This window comes from Lethenteron reissneri, unplaced genomic scaffold (genome assembly GCF_015708825.2).
Source record: "Lethenteron reissneri isolate LAM-NWPU_2019-01 unplaced genomic scaffold, ASM1570882v1 scaffold_213, whole genome shotgun sequence".
Taxonomy (NCBI): Eukaryota; Metazoa; Chordata; class Hyperoartia; order Petromyzontiformes; family Petromyzontidae; genus Lethenteron; species Lethenteron reissneri.
Genome location: NW_026891735.1, coordinates 694,738 through 711,948, shown reverse-complemented (window position 1 = coordinate 711,948; position 17,211 = coordinate 694,738).

Below are 17,211 nucleotides of genomic sequence, written 5' to 3'. Positions count from 1 at the left end.
CAAACATATGCCACTCTAAAATGCAAAGGCAGAAGTATACGTCAATAGATTAATCGGCAAGATTATGCAATTAACGAAAATGAATGACTAAAACACCTCTTATTCATGTAACTCGACGGCAGCAACTGTCCCGCACGATCAGTTGATATTGAACGTACCAACTTGAAATTGCAACCCCTTTCGAAACACAAATATAACTTTTTGAAAGTCTTATTCGTGTGCGTGTTGTGTGTGCGTTGTCCCCTTGTAAAATTCATATTTTAAGCAGAGGCAGGGCGCTGTGTCGGAGCTTGTGGGGTGGGGGAGGGGATATACAACCCGCTCTTCAGAGGTTACTTCTCGCTTGGGCGTGGCCGCAGCGAGCCTGTCCTGCTTTCTCTCTCCACTGCTAGATTGAGCGGCTTTGGCACGATGTTCCTTGAAGAAACTTGGTTGCTTGGCGCTTGATGGCGCCCAGGGCTTGGTGCTGCTCGTGCACCCTCTCTCTCTCTCCGGTGCTAGATTGAGCGGCGTTGGCACGATGCTCGGTGACGCCCGGGTGTGCTGGTCGTGCGCTCTCTCTCTCTACTGCTAGATGAGAGGCGTCGGCACGACGCTCGCTGTCGTGGTGCGCGATGATTCCGTCGTCGGATAGGGCGCAGCTCCTCCACCGCTGGATGACGAGTCGGCACGACGCTCGCCGTCGTGGTGCGATGATTCCGTCGTCCACTGCTGGACGTCTTGTCTGTTCTCAGCTGGTGCTGGTGGGTTTGTGTGTGTATCAAACACACGGCACATTCGATGGCGCTCTCCTCTTCCTCACTTGATGGCAGCTCCAGGCTTCTCCACTGCTGGATGATTGTTGAGTCGGCACGATGCTCGCCTTCGGCGGTGCCCAATAGCGCTCGCAGCTCATCCGCAGGTCGTCAGTGCTGACACTCTTTCTCGGTTGCTGGTCGCTCTCTCCCTTGGTGTGCAGCTGCCAGCTTCACGCGGGTACCGGGTGGCGCCTCTCCCTCCCTTCCTTCAGGTTTTCACTGGTTTAGGTTCTCTCACGAGAATGATAGCTGGAATTTCGCAAGCTTTACTCGCACTTAACCACACCTCGCCACTTCGTTCTGCGAGAAGCGACATCTGCAATCAGTATCGGTGTTTGCTCCCTCACGACGCTCCGCCAGCCGGAGCACAGCTGAAACCCAGCCTCGACCCAGGTTGAACTCAGACTTCTGCGACTTCAACGACCCCTCCTCGTTCCATCTCTTCTCGAGGCACGACCCGCCCCAGCTCCCTTGCGAGCCCCGTCGCAACGCTGCTTCGCAAGCCGAGTCCCGAGACTGAGCGCGACTCGAACCAGACTCCACACAGACTTCTGCGCCTTTGTGCGTTGTGCTTAAAACCCAAAAACGTGAACCCCTCCCCTCTGCGCATCTCTTGCGAGAGAAACAACAACAGAAAAACAGACACCCTCGGAATGTCAGGCACAGTCCCCCCCTTCGCGACCCTTTGACTCCCTCCTTGCTCCCCCTGCGTGGGTCATCCCGAGGCCAGACCCCCAATATGTATTCAGGCTGGTATGTGTTTGTGCCAAATCGTTGGAAGACAAAGGTGGCCGAGGAGAAGTATGCAATACATTTATGTGGTCCTGTGTGTTACATTTATTCTTGATATTTCTTATGAGTTCCCTCAGTCTTAGTATATCGTGGTTATTAATTGGTCTGTTGAATGAATATTCGTAATGATCCTCGTTACATCATTATTTTGAGGGCTTTGCCAAGTTTGGTTATGCGTTTGTCTCCAGGGATTGGTGTTTTATTCTGAGTTATATTTCGATGTCCTGAGGTTAAGTGTAACTAAGTTTCCACTTAAGCTTTCTTGACTGCTGTAATTCGTATTCTTTAGTTTTTGGTAAGGTCATGTAGATAGAAACATACAATACAAAATAATATATATGCGGTGAGTACGAGTAAAATAAAGGAATTACTAATACAATGCCCCAAATGTAGGCTGCAGTCTTATACCGTTGGTTGATTCTTTTTGTTAAGTTTCCACTTTTACCGTTAAGGAAAACCGTTATAGAAAACGCAACAGTTGTTTTTTTTGTCTGTTATGCACGTTATCGGTGCATCTCCAGACCGTCTTGGGAAGGTTAGGCCATCGACCTTTCGCCCATCTGGAGATCTCTAGATAGTTTCTGACCTCTCCTTGCTCCGAAGTCTTGCCGTTTAATGGCCTTGGTGTGGCCTGTGGGGAGTAGATGTTGTTTTCATTATTTAGTTTAAAAAAAGGAATATATATTGGCCTAATTATTCTTAATATCATTTTTTGAGAAAAGGGGCATAGATACAACACTGCTATACAGTCCACTCGTATACACTACACTATATACTACACTAGTATATACTACACTACCCACTACAATACTAAACATAACTCAAAAATTGTAAATGTTGTGGATTCACTCTTCAACACACCGGTGGGCTATGGTAGTGAACTGTTGTCTTTTGGTAACGTGACACATTTTTTACTGATTGACCGTGTCGGGTGGTGGAGGGTTACGACACATTTATAAATAACGCGATCTAACCCAAAAACCTCTATTATTAATAATATTGGTCGAGAAAGCCTATGTGTTAAACTAACTACACTACTACATACTACACTCCGAGACACTACACTATACACTACACTCTTCATTACACTACTATTCACTATACACAACACTATCCACTACATTCACATGGTTAAATAAAGGTCGTGTTAACCTTATTAGCTCATAGTTCACTACAGACTCTCACACATGGTTAAATAAAGGACGCGACTCACACGAGAAAATCTCAATAAACCCTTGCACGGTTAAATAAAGTACCTGTCAACATCGCATTCTGTCTCTCTCTTCTGGCTCAATGCAGCCTCCTGGCGTCGCTCTCTCTGTGTCTGTGAGCAACGAGATAGGAATGAGTGAGGAATGAGTGAGGAATGAGTGAGGAACGATGGAGGAGTGCGTGAGGAATGAGTGAGGAACGATTGTAGAATGAGTGAGAAATGAGTGAAGAGTGAGTGAGGAATGAGTGAGGAATGAGTGAAGAATGAGGCAGGAATGATGAAGGATACATGAGAAAGAGAGAGTGGGTGGGGTGCGGTGGGGTAGTGGTGGGTTAGTGGTCAGATTGGGGAAGTATGGCCCCCTGAGGTTCACCTCCCCACCTCCCCTCCCTCCCAATCTCCCCCCCCACCTCTCTTTGCGTCTCTGAGCGAGGCTGAGAGGCCACGGACTGCGCGGGGCTGCCGGGCCACGGGCTGCGTGAGTGTAGTGTAGTATGTAGTGTAGTTTGTAGTGTAGTGTGTTTAGTAATGTGTAGTGTAGTGTAATGTGTGGTGTAGTGTAGTGTGTATAGTAGTGTGTAGTGCAGTGTGTATAGTAATGTGTAGTGTATTGTGTATAGTAATGTACAGTGTGTATTATAATGTGTAGTGTGTTTAGTAGTGTGTAGTGTGTATAGTAATGTGTAGTGTGTATAGTAGTGTAGTGTGTTTCCTGTAGTGTGTATAGTAGTATATACAGGTAGTCCTCTACTTATGATGGGGATGCGTTACGACGACCCCATCGTAAGTCGAAAATATCGTAAGTCGAAGATGGCCTCGCCTACGCATGAGTCTTAAAGAATGGTAATAATTTAGCAAAACAGAGCAATTTACAAACTATATACTGTATGTATTTATTAATTACAATACTGTATTGCACAGTAAAATGTAAAGTAAAAAAATAAGGTACATTTTTAGCCTACCTATATGAACTGCAATTTAATAGAAAGTTTTTTTCAGGAAACAATCCTATCTGCTTTAAAAACTTCTAACATGCATTGAACGTATCGTGGTGACCTTAAAATGAAATCGCTAAAGCTACGTATCATACATGCATTTAACGTATCGTAATGTATCATATTGCACTGTACTCACCAAGATTCTGTCCGTCGTCTGCATACTTGAACGATGTTAGGCTGTTGATGGCAATTTTGTCGTATCGCTATCGCCATCGTAAGATCGAAATATCGTAAGTCGGACCATCGTAACTCGGGGACTACCTGTACTGTAATGTAGTTTAGTGTAGTGTATAGTAGTGTAGTGTATAGTAGTGTAGTGTATAGTAGTGTAGTGTATAGTAGTGTAGTGTATAGTAGTGTAGTGTCTAGTAGTGTAGTGTATAGTAGTGTGGTGTATAGTAGTGTAGTGTATAGTAGTGCAGTGTGTGGTGTAGTTGTGGGGGCCGTTGGCCCCCGGGGTCGCCCCTGCCTGCATCCCCTATTCCGGTTGCGTTACCGCACCGCCCTAATACCCGCTAGGGTTTCGCCGGCATTCGAACGCGACGCCCCTACTGTTACAGCCTCGCGCAACGCTCCCACGCTGCGAGCATACGTACGCACACAGCATCATCAATCAAACCCCATACTCCCCCTCACGCAGCTTCGCGCAGCACTCACTCGCTACGAGTATACGTATGCCCGTCTACAGCCCTGAGCAGTACTCGCCTCCACGCCGAATAACCACGTTACCAATCGCGCACCTGTATCCTTTACGTAGTGAACGTACGCGCACACACGCAGCTCCACACGCGACACCCACTCTTGCGCCGCTCTGCGCAGCGCTCCCACGTGGCGAGCCGCTGTATACACAGTACCACACGCGTTCACACTTCTCAGCGAGATCACACGAGGCCACGATCAGCTATTAATTATTTATTGTTTGCTACCTGGGACTTGTTGTTGAGTCAGTATGAATCGACGAAGCTGGCCTACGCTGATACCGTTATGCCTATTCCCGATTTATCTGCTTACGATACCCTTTCACCTTGCTACTCACGGTTCGAAGTATTCGGCGTCCTGTGGCTTTTCCTCGATGCTCGTCTGGACACGTCACGCGGACGTCCGGAGGGCAGAGCTGGGAGCCGACTTGAACGCGGGCCTCTTGAAGTGAAGTCAGATCTCTCTACCTTGCTACGCTCCCCTTTATCCTAATTCCCGGACTCAGGCCCCTCCCCCCTTCCCACGTACTCTTCGCTCCCTCTCCTGCCATGTGTGTGGGGCATATGCTATTCAATCGCTTTCTTATGCAGGGTGCCTTGGTTATGCACATTCTGCGGCGGCGTCCATCACAAAAGGCTCGCCGTGGGAATTTGTGTACGGGCTCCCCGCGTGCCTCCGCTCTCCTGATTATTCATACTGCCCCATCGATACTTGCGTGTGTGGGGTGTGTGTGGTGCGTTTCACCCGCGGTGGCCGAGTGGCCCCTCGCTGCGACCTTGCCATCTTAATGCCGGTCGCAGCACCGCGCAGTAGCATCGGGGGAGGTCGTCCAATTCCCTGGTCACCGGAAACCGTGAAAGTTATCCCGATAAGGGCTTCTCGGATTAAAACCGGTCGGCCAGGTGACCTCCCCTCGGAGCTCTATGGGGGGGGGGGGGATGCGTGCGGGTGTGTTCATGTGAGGTGAGGTGAGGGGGACGCGGGGTTGGCTCCGTCGCTTGGTGGTGGCGAGGTCGTAGCTAGGGCGCCTGCTGAACGGCTTCGTGGCGGCGGCATCACAGGGACGCGGGGGTCGGCTCCTTCATTTGGTGGTGGCGAGGTCGGGGATGGGGCGCCCGCCGAGCGGCTTCGTGGCGGCGGCATCACATAGCCCCCCGAGGTGCCAGTCCCCGTCCCGGGTTGACTGGAGCACCTTGCTTGGGCCACGCCCACGAGGAAACGTTGCGGGGTCCGGGGGATCCGTCCAGACCTTGTGGATGGTCTCGGGGCGGGTGGCTCTGTCCTCTGTAGCTCCTGCGGCGGCCTCCTCCTCCACTCCAGCGGCTCTCCTCGTCCTCCGGCACCTGTGGGCTGGGGCACAAACCAGCCGCGGAAGGGTTTAGGGGCCGTCGTCCGCGCCGTCTCCTGACTGGATCGGGGCGTATCGGGATCGGGGGCCCGGCGGGGCCCATGTAGCGTGCGAGGCCTCCAAACATGGGGGGTGCAGGTACCCCGGGATTCCGGGGCCTTCGGGTGACGGGGTTCTCTCTCGCCGGGGCCGCTTTCCATGGTTTTAAGCGGCGGACGTTGACCACTGTCTCTCGACCCCTCTCCCCGCCATAGATTAGTACCGTCCAGGGGGAGATCTGCCGCACCACGGTCCAGGGTCCCCGCCAGTAGGTCGTCAGTTTCCCCACCTGCCCGGCCCCGACGCGAGGGGTGTGTAGCCATACCTTAGCGCCGGTCAGGAATAAGGGGGGTTCCATGCGGGGTCGGGCGCCCTGTTCTTGCCGCCGATGCGGGTATGCTCGGCCTCGGGCTTCTCGCAGGGTCTCCATCAGGTGTTCAACGGGGCAGGTTCCCTCCTCCGGCTGGGGGGAAGGAACGCCGAACAGCAGGTCTGCGGGTAAACGAGACTCACGGCCGAACATCATTAAAAACGGGGTTTGTCCCGTCGACGTGTGTACGGTGGTGGCGTAGGCGAAAAGGGCGTCGGGGAGGTGTTCGTCCCAATCCCGTTGATTTGCGGCCGCCATACGTTTGAGTTTCCCCGCTAGGGTCTGATTCATGCGCTCCACCATACCGTTCGCTTGGGGGTGGTACGCTGTGGGTCGGTCCTTCTGGATTCCGAATTCTCGGCACAGTTCCTGGAACAGCTCGGCCTCGAACTCGCTACCCTGGTCGGTGAGGACTCGTTCTGGGATCCCGTGCTTAAGTACGTAATGCTCCACGAATGCCCGGGCCACCACCAGGGCCGTTTTATCAGGGATGGCCACTGCCACGGGGTAGCGGGTGAAATACTCTACTGCGACTAGGATATACCGGTTGCCTCGATGGGACCGCGGGAATGGCCCCTGTAGGTCGATCCCGACCAGCTGGTTCGTGCGGCTGACGCGGAACGGCCTTAGGGGTACTTGATATCGTGCCGGCTTCGGCCCGCACTGCTGACAGGCGCGGCAGCCCTGTACCCAGGCGGCCACGTCTTGTGCCAATTTGGGCCAGAGATACTGGCGACACAGGGTCTCTCGAGTACGTCGTTCCCCATCGTGGCCCCCGAGTGGGTGGTCATGCACCAGCCGTAGCAGCTGGGGTCGCACCTGGGCAGGGACACAGATGCACCCCGGCTGGCCGGCCTCGGTTAACCCCCGTACCACCCCGTTCTGCACACACAACCGGCCATACAAACCGCTCCAAAGTCCTAGTAGGGCGCTCTTTTTCTCCCGTAGTGCCGCCTCCACCGCCGCCAGATCCGGATCCCGCTGCTGGGTCTGTCTCAGCTGCTCGTCGTTCAGGCCCAGGAAGGCGCAGCGGAAGTCCTCCTGGATCCGTCCGATCGGGGCGGGATGATCCGCCGGGTCCCGAGCCGTGGATCCCGCGCTTGCCGGGCGGTCGACGGGATCCTCGGTGCCACCTGTGAGGGTCTCTGTGGCGCACACTGCACTCTCTCTCGCTGGGGGGGGGTCAGTGGCCGTGGCCTCTCGGGGGTCCGTTGCCTGCCGGCAGCGTCCCCCCGTGAAACACGGGCAGGCCTCCTCCGCCCTTGTCTCGGCGTACACCGTGGGCCGCCTCGACAAGGCGTCCGCGTTTGCATGCTTCCGACCAGCCCAATACTCGATTTGCAGGTTGTACTCCTGCAACTGCGCCAGCCACCGGGCCATATGCCCCCGCGGCTCCTTGAATGTAAGAATAAACTGCAGAGCATAATGGTCAGTGCGTACGCGACATTTCCTGCCGTACAAATACGGCCGGAACTGCTTACATGCGAAAATCACGGCGTACAACTCTTGGCGGGTCACGCAATAGTTCAGCTCGGCCCCACTCAAGGTCCGGCTGGCGTATGCGATGACTCATTCCGTCCCATCCTGCACCTGTGACAACACAGCGCCCAGCCCGCTGCTGCAGGCGTCGGTGTCCAAAATAAAATCGGTGGTAAAATCGGGGAAAGCGAGGGTGGGGGCATGGGTGAGGTGGTCTTTGAGAGTGGTGAAGGCCGTCTGGCAGGCCCCCGTCCACTGATAGGGGTGCTTAGGGGAGGTGAGTTGGGTGAGGGGGCGTGCAATCTCGCTGAATCCCTTTACAAATCGACGATAATAGGTGGCGAGCCCCAAAAATGATCTGATCTCCGTCAGATTCCTTGGCCGTGGCCACTCCACTACGGCGCGTACCTTCTCCGGATCGGTGCGCACGCCTGCCTCGCTGACGCGATGCCCGAGGTACCCCACCTCGCGTTGTGCGATGTAACACTTACGTGGCTTGAGCTTGAGATGAGCCGCTCGCAGTCGCTGGAACACCTCTCGTAACCTGGACCAGTGCTCAGACAAAGATCTACTGAACACGATCACGTCATCCAAGTAAATCAGGCACTGTTCCCATTGCAAGCACCGCATCACCAACTCCATCAGCCGCTGGAACGTCGCGGGCGCATTGGTGAGTCCGAACGGGAGTACTCGAAACTCGAATAGTCCCATCGGGGTGGTGAATGCGGTTTTCGGCCGATCCTCCTCCGCCATCTCCACCTGCCAGTACCCGGACGCGAGATCGAGGGTGGAAAAATATCGCGCTCCGGCGAGGCTGTAAAAAGTGTCGTCGATGCGGGGTATGGGGAAGGCGTCGCCGAGCGTGACTGCGTTCAATTTACGGTAATCGACGCAGAACCGGGTTGACCCATCCTTTTTCGTTACTAGTACTACCGGGGCTGACCAGGGGCTGGCCGAGGGCTGAATTATGTTATCGCGAAGCATGTCCCCAACCGCTTCTTTGTACTGGGCGCGTTCGGGTGCGCCCACTCGGTAGGCAGGAGCCTCAACAAACATGAAAAATCGACAACTCACGTTCAAAGCAAAATTGCTTTAAAAACTTTTGGAGCTTCAAGGATAGATCTGGCTTTGAATGAACAGTGGAGATTAAATATCAACACCCACAATGCTAATGTAAAGGAAAACCGTGAGGTATTAGAAAACCTTATTCATGCGACCTGCTTCCAAGCCAAACAGGAATTAGCATTTCGTGGTAACGATGAGAGTGCAAGCTCTTCTAATCATGGAAACTATGTCGAGTTATTACATACTTTTGCTGAGAAAGATGAAAAGTTAGCTAGACATTTGGAGACATCCACTGTGTTTTCTGGCTTATCAAACAGAATACATAACGATTTAATCGAAGCAGTCGGTGATGTAATTATAAATGATATCAAAGAGGAGGTTAATACAGCCCCATTTGTTGCAATAGAAGTAGACGAGACAACGGATGTCACAAACAAAGCCCGGGTCTCTGTGATTTTGCGTTATGTGGCTAAAAGTGATGTGACTTGTGAGGTGAGGGAGTCAGTGATGACAGACAAGCACCCATGGCTATTGCTGATTATGTTTTGGGAGTGTTGGGGAAATACAATTGCATTGAAAAGCTGGTAGCTCAGACTTAGGACGGAGCCTCTGTGATGGCATCAGATCTTAATGGGGTGCAGGACAAGATTCAATAAAACGTACCTGAAGCCACGTTTACCCCATTGTTATGCACACAAATTTAACCTGGTGCTCTCGCATTTAGCAAAATGTATGCCTGAGTGTAATTTTTTTTTAAAACAGTTGAGGGACTTGCGACGTTTTTCAAGAAGTCGACCAAGTGCACCCACCTACTTGACGATGTTGTGAAGCGACGTTTACCAAGAGATGGAGCTCAAATTCTAGACTAGTTCAGACGATCAGCATATACCAATCTGATCTGAGTGCTGTGTTCAGGATTATGAGCGAAAATTCCGATGGTTGGGACAATGACACCCTGATGATGGCCGTCGGATATGATCTCTGGCTGTCAAAAGCATCAACCTGCTCCTTCATAATGGCATATGAGGACATTTTCAATTAAACCGATGCATTCTGTCGTGTGCTGCAGAATAAACTAATGGACAAAGGATTCTGCTATGCGCGGATCGGCGACACAATGGGAGTTGTGGAACGCCAGAGACACGAGTTTGACAGTTTCTATGATCGATTCGAGCAGAAATGCATCACACTTGGCCTGACAGACAATGCCCGAAGTAAACAGATGATCAGAGATGAGAGAAAAATCATGTTTTATATCATTCTGGACAATATCAGTGTTTAAATGAAAGCTAGGTTTGATCATTTCGGTGAGCTAACTTTCAGCAGAAAATCATGCTTTCCCACCTGATGACGGACGCTTGTGTTGCGCCCGAAACGTCGTGATCTATTTTATTTTATACCTTCGTGACTTTACAGAAAGAGCCAAAGAGAATGGTTTCCTTGGTTTGGTTGATTGCACGAAATTTCATGAAGTGTCACAATATTTCGATGACACCAAACTGCAGAGCCTATCAAAATATGCAAGGTACTTTGACTTTGTTAGACTAAAGGCTGACCTTATCGGATTGTATAGTTCACAAATGGTGAGGAACGAATGCAAATCACTCGGACAGCTCCTCAGCTTTTTGGCCCAGAATGATCTGATGCAGACGGTTCACTATACCAGCTACAACAGCGTCCGTTGAAAGGTCGTTCTCTGCTTTGAAACAACTCAAAACATACAGTCGGAATCGGACTGACCAAGGACGACTTTCATCCCTGGCAATCATCTTTATTGAGACAGAGACACTTTTCAAACTAAAAAAGAATAAAGATGACTTCTACAACAAAGTCACTGACATATTTGTCCAAAAGGATAGGCGAATGGACTTCATTTACAATTAAAGGTAAGACCATGCAATATATATTTTCATTTGTGTTGAATGAGTATGAATCGTGGAACTGCATTCGCCTAAAAAACGTGAATCAAATACGTGTGTTGTAAAGAATGCTGATATTAAATATCAAACATACGGCCGCCTAACCAATATTCATTGTGCAACCTGCCAATTGAATGGTGAATTTAAGATACCTTTATCGGGTTCATATTTGTGTAAATCTGGCTCTGATACTATCCAGTGCCTCCCCAAACATTGACCTCACCGCACGTCACTGATAGACTCACAGAGAAACCCATACACTCAAAAGGAGACATAGTTTCAAACAGAGCCCCGTAGACTAACACGGAGACCGATAGGCTCGGATAAAGACCCATTGACTTACACAGAGACCGGTAAATAAATACAGAGACGCCTAGACTCAAATAGAGTCACATAAACTAACAGACAGAAACATAGTCTCATGCAGAGACCCATAAAATCACGTAGAAACCAATAGACTCACACAGAAACCAGTTGAAATCGACAGACTTACACAGAGACACATAGACTCACATTGAGACGCATAGACTCACACAGAGACCCACAGATTCACACAGAGTCACAAAAAATCAAACAGATACCCATATATTCACAGAGATAACTATAGACTCACACGCAGACCTATAGACACACATATAAACAAACAGACTTACACAGAGACCAATATACTCACACATAGACACAACGAATCACAAAAAACTCATAGACTCACACAGAGACCCATTTACTCAAGTAGGGATCCATAGACTCACAAAGAGTGGCACAGATGCACACAGAGTTCCATAGACTAACAAAGAAACCCATCGACTCACACAGAGACCCATAGACCCACATAGATACCCACATATTCCTCACACAGCAACTAAAAGACTCACACAGAGACCCATAAATTCGCACATAGACCCATATACTCACACAGAGAACCATAGACTAACACAGACATTTATAGACTTACACAACACCCATTGACTCACACAAGTACACATAGACACACACAGAGAATCATATACTCACACAGAGGCCCATCCACTCACACAGAGACCCAGAGACTCACACAGAGACCCATAGACTCATACAGAGACCCATCGACTCACGCAGGGATACATAGACGCACACATAGCCACACAGATGCACACAGCGATCCATAGAATCACTTAGAGAATCATAGACTCACAGAGATACATTTAGACTCAAAACGAGACGAATAGTTTCAAACAGCACCCCGTAGCCTCACTCGGATACCGAAAGGCTCACACAAAGACGATATACTGTATTATGCACTACACTACTATATACTACACTATAAACTAGACTACTATATACCGTATTATACACTACACTATACAATGCACTACTATACACTACACTATACACTGCACTACTATATACTGTACTATACATTACACTACATACTCCACTGTATACTATAGTATACAATACACTACTTTACACTTCAGTATACACTTCACTTTACACTACACTATACACTACACTATTCTCTACACTACTATACATTACACTATACACTACACTATTCACGAAAATGTATTCTACGATACACTACAAAAAGATATACTACTTTATACTATACTGATATATACTACACTATAATACAAAATACACTATACACTGCACAACTATATACTACACTATACACTACACTACTATATACTGTACCATATACTACATTATACACTACACTTTTCACTACACTACTATACATTACACTATACACTACACTATTCACTGCATTACTATACACTACTCTGTACACTAAATTTTAGACTACACTATTCACTGCAAACATAAAACAATTTACATACATTTTACACCATCTAAGCCCATACTTTTATAGACCAATATTGACCAATAGATACCTATAATCATAGAGACCCATAGAGATCCACATATACCCATATAGACTCATAGAGACCCATACTAAAGACATGACAGGGTGACACCTGCCGGCCGGTAGGGGTAATTATGGTTATAGTTGCATTGCGCAATGCCTTATTATGAAGGGGATGTCTGGGGTAAAGGTCAAGGGCGGAGTCAGTCGAGAAGCACTGGGAACCAACTCGAAGGTTTTGGAAAGGGGGCGTGGCCAGAGGTGGAGCTTGGCATCGCGCCAGGCAGATATAAGGAGCTGTTAGTGTGGAGTCTGGGTCCTGGTTGCGTCGCTGCCGTCGTGATCTTTTCGTCTTTGACCACGTGGCTATCCTTCTGCAAGAACAGCTCCGTTGCTGCTGCTACGCTCGTCGACCAGCCAGCGTAGCTGCAGGAATGGAGACGGCTTGCGTGTTTGGACAGCCGAGGTATAGCCACGTTATGAAGTGTATCGCTCTGTTTACTCTTAATAAATAAGAAGCCTTCTACTTGACGTGTGTTGGAAGTCGCTCACTACATATGTGTGTGAGTATATGAGAGTATATGTATGTGTGTATGTATGTATGCGTTTGTATATGTGTGAGTATATGAGTGTGTGTATTTGTATATGCGTGTATGTGTGTGTGTGTGAGTATATTAGAGTGTGTGTATGGGGGTGTATGTGTGTATATATGTGTGTGTGTGAGTATATGAGTGTGTGTGTATGTATGCGTGTGTGTATGTGTGTGTGTATGTGTGTGGAGGAAGTACTGAAGACTATCCAGAGCGTGTGACCAGGAAAGGCACCGGGCAGAGATGATCTCCCAATGAAATGCTGAGGGAGGGTGGCGTTTGTGCACAGACTGCCCTACATGACATCATATCAACAGTCTGGACCACTGGACGGGTTCCGCCGGACTGTAAGGATGCCCTGGTGGTCCCTATCTTTAAGAAGGGAGACCTCACAGACTGTAACAACTACAGGGGCATCTCACTCCTCAGTGTGCCGGGAAAAGTCCTGACAAGGATTATTCAACACCGCCTTGCCAGGCTTTCTGAGGAGAGGCTTGCGGAGCCCCAATGTGATTACAGGAAAGGGCGGTCCTACAGCAGAGGTTTAGGGAATTCCAACAAGACCTACATCTCTGCTTGGTCAAGGCCTATGATACCATCAGTAGACCTGGGCTCTGGGTTGTTCTTCGTGCTTTCGGAGTCTCTCACCCGCTGCTAACGATCATTAAGGACCTTCATGATGGTGAGCGGGCCCAGGTAAAACTACGTGGCCGGGAGTTTCAGCCATTCCCTGTTCACTTTGGGGTGCAACAGGAATGTCCTCTGGCTTCAACATTATTTTACATATTTCGACCACGTAGTTCGTGAAGCCTTCAGTAGCTGTACCAGAGGAATTTCCATCTGGTACAGATACAATGGGAGGCGGATCGATGCCCGGGTGCGGTCAAGGGATGGCTCCCTATTGGTCAACCACGTTATGTATGCCGATAAAAAGGTAATTGCGGCTCACTCAGAGGAGGAGTTGGGGGCGCTGCTGCTGAAACTGGAGTGTGCCGCTAAGAGGTGGGGCCTTACCATCAGCCCCACCAAAACAAAGCACCTGCCTGGGTATTTTGTACCATCGGGCACTCTACCCAAACAACTCCCAATCGGTGATGGGGCAGTTGTGGAGAGAGTGGAGAGTTTCCCATACCTGGGCAGTGGGCTCATGACTGGCTCCGGTTTAACAGCAGAGGTCTCACTCCGAAGCAGTCGAGCAGCACTATATTTTCATCGGTTGCGTAACGCTGTGTGGAAGCTATCTGGTCTGTCGCTCTACACCAAGCTTCGGGTCTTCTCGGCCACAGTCATTCCCTCCATTCTCTATGCTTGCGAAACGTGGACCCCCCTAATTTAACATCTTCGCCGGTTAGAAACATTTAGGTTGGCCTGCCTACAATCAATTCATGGTTTTAATTAGGCTTGATTGTGTGACGTGCTCACAAATCCTTAAAAGATGTGGACAAATTCCCATCCGTTAGCTCCTCTGGCAGGCAAGACTGCATTGGCTGGCCCATGTAGCCCGCATGCCCAATCACCGCATGCCTAAACAGCTTTTGTTCGACCAGATCGAGGGGGCTAAACGGGCGCGGCACGGGCTAAAGAAGAGATGGAGTGATGTGCTACAGGAGGATGTGCAGCTGAGTGGACTTGATGACTGGTACCAGTAGTCTCAAGATCGGCCTCTGTGGAGGAGGCTCGTGAAGGACGCTACTGGGCAGGTTGAGGCAGTCGCCTTCCAAGAACAACGGAGTGTAGAGGAGCGACGCTCACAACAACGAGCAGAACGTCGGGTGGCTAAAGCACAGCAAGTTGCCACAGTAGGGGTCACAGGTGGTGCATCAGCCAGTCGACCTGTGGCATCTGAGTCTGCCCCGTCACTTCCTGCCAGCGGGCGTTCGATACTTCACGTGGCCTCAAGGTGCACATAGCCTGGCACAAACGTCGTGGTGACGTCACCGCCAATTAGTGGCGAATGGCGGTTGTTTTTCAGTCTATGTATGTATGTGTGAGTCGATATGTGTGTGTAAGTCTACGTTTGTGTGCGAGTCGATTTGCGTGTGTAACTACATATGTGTCTAAAGTCGATGTCTTTGTGTGAGTCCATATGTGTGTGTGCGTGTAAGTCGATGTGTTTCTATGTGTATGGGTCGATGTCTCTGTGTAAGTCCATGTGTGTGTCTGCCTTTTTCGCCCAGGCAACGCCGGGTACTTACAGCTAGTCCTGCTATAAACTACACTATACACGACTATGTACTACACTATATACTGCACTATACACTACACTATACACTACTATACACTACACTATACACTACACTATACACTACCATATACACTCTCGACGTCTCTTTCGTGTGTTTGTGAGTGACATCAGGACCACCGCTCTTCTTGTTACAGCTTCGCTGTTGTGGATGTGTTGAAACCTCTTCGTAACTGCGAGCCTTCGACACTTCACGTGGCCTCAAAGTGCACCTGGCCTGGCACGGGCGTCGCGGTGACGTCATTGTCACTTAGCTGAGAATGCCTGGGTGTTGGTATTGGATGGGGGTGATGATGGTGGGGGTAGTGTGGGTGATGGGGGTGGTGATGGTGGGGGTTGTGTGGGTGATGGGGTGGTGATGGAGGGGGTTGCGTTGGGGATGGGTGTGGTGATGGTGGGGGTTGTGTGGGGGATGGGGGTGGTAATGGTGGGGGTTGTGTGGATGATGGGGGTGGTGATGGTGGGGGTTGTGTGGGTGATGGTGGGGGTTGTGGGTGATGGGGGTGGTGATGGTGGGGGTTGTGTGGGTGATGGGGGTGGTTATGGTGGGGGTGGTGATAGTGGGGGTAGTGTGGGTGATGGGGGTGGTGATGGTGAGGGTTGTGTGGGTGATGGCGGTGATGATGGTGGGGGTAGTTAGCGGTTAGCGCGCTCCGCTATGAACCTGGCGACCCGAGTTCGATTCCCGCTCACGGCCAACACCAGTGACGATATCTGAACCGGTCCTGGGCCTCCCCTAGGTCGACTCAGCCTCAAATGAGTACCTGGTGCGGTGTGTAGTAAACATCGCCACTGGGGAGACAAAGGCGGTCGGTCGTGGTTTTGGCCACCCACCCCCTCGTGTACAGTGCCGGCCTTCATAGGTGATGCTCGCTGACAGCACTTGCCCCTACAGTCTGTTTCAAATTTCATTTATTTGGTATAGCCCTGTGAGCCATGCGCCTCTTAAGTCAAACTCAACAAACTAAATATGAACAGAGACCATCTTAAAGCGACGACGCACAATAGAAACATCCTGGATAAACCAGCAAATCTTGCAACAACAAAAAAACGCTGTGAGCAAAAATCCCAGTGTGATGCAAGTCAAACAATAACAACCATAATACAGTTTAGATTACCCATATGTTTTCGAAATCACCAAATAACGCTATAAAAAACAATGTAACAACAGTAATCATAGGATCTGTGATTTAAATGTAACAATAAACCATATATAAAACATGTACGCCCAAATGTTGCAGCCATAGCTGGCAGCATAACACTCCCAGTGTATGATGTGTGAGTGAGTCAGTGGTAGTGTGAGTGAGTGTAGGATGTGTGAGTCAGCGTATGATGAGTGAGTCAGCATATGATGCGTGAGTGAGTCAGTAGTAGTGTGAGTGGGTGTATGATGTGTGAATGAGTCAGCGTGTGATGAGGAAGTGTGTATGATGAGTGAATTAGTGTATGATGAGTGAATGGGTCAGTGGGGTTGTGTGAGTGAGAGTATAATGTGTGAGTGAGTCAGTGTATGATATGTGAGTGAGTCAGTGTATGATATGTGAGTGAGTCAGTGTAAGATGAGTGAGTGTTTCACGGCCTCCTCCCCTCGGCTCCGTCGGCTCCCTCGGCTCCGTCGGCTCGTGCCTCTCGCCCACCGCACGCCATCACGGCCAAGAGGCTGCGTCGTTGCAGGAGCTTCTCCTCGGCAGAGAGATGCGGGAGCCGCTGTCTCTTGCGGGGCCGCCGAGGCCGCACGCATGCCCAGCGCCTCATCCCTCATCCTCCAAGCCCGAAGCGGCCCCGGCCTCGGAGCTCGAGCTCCGGCCGGA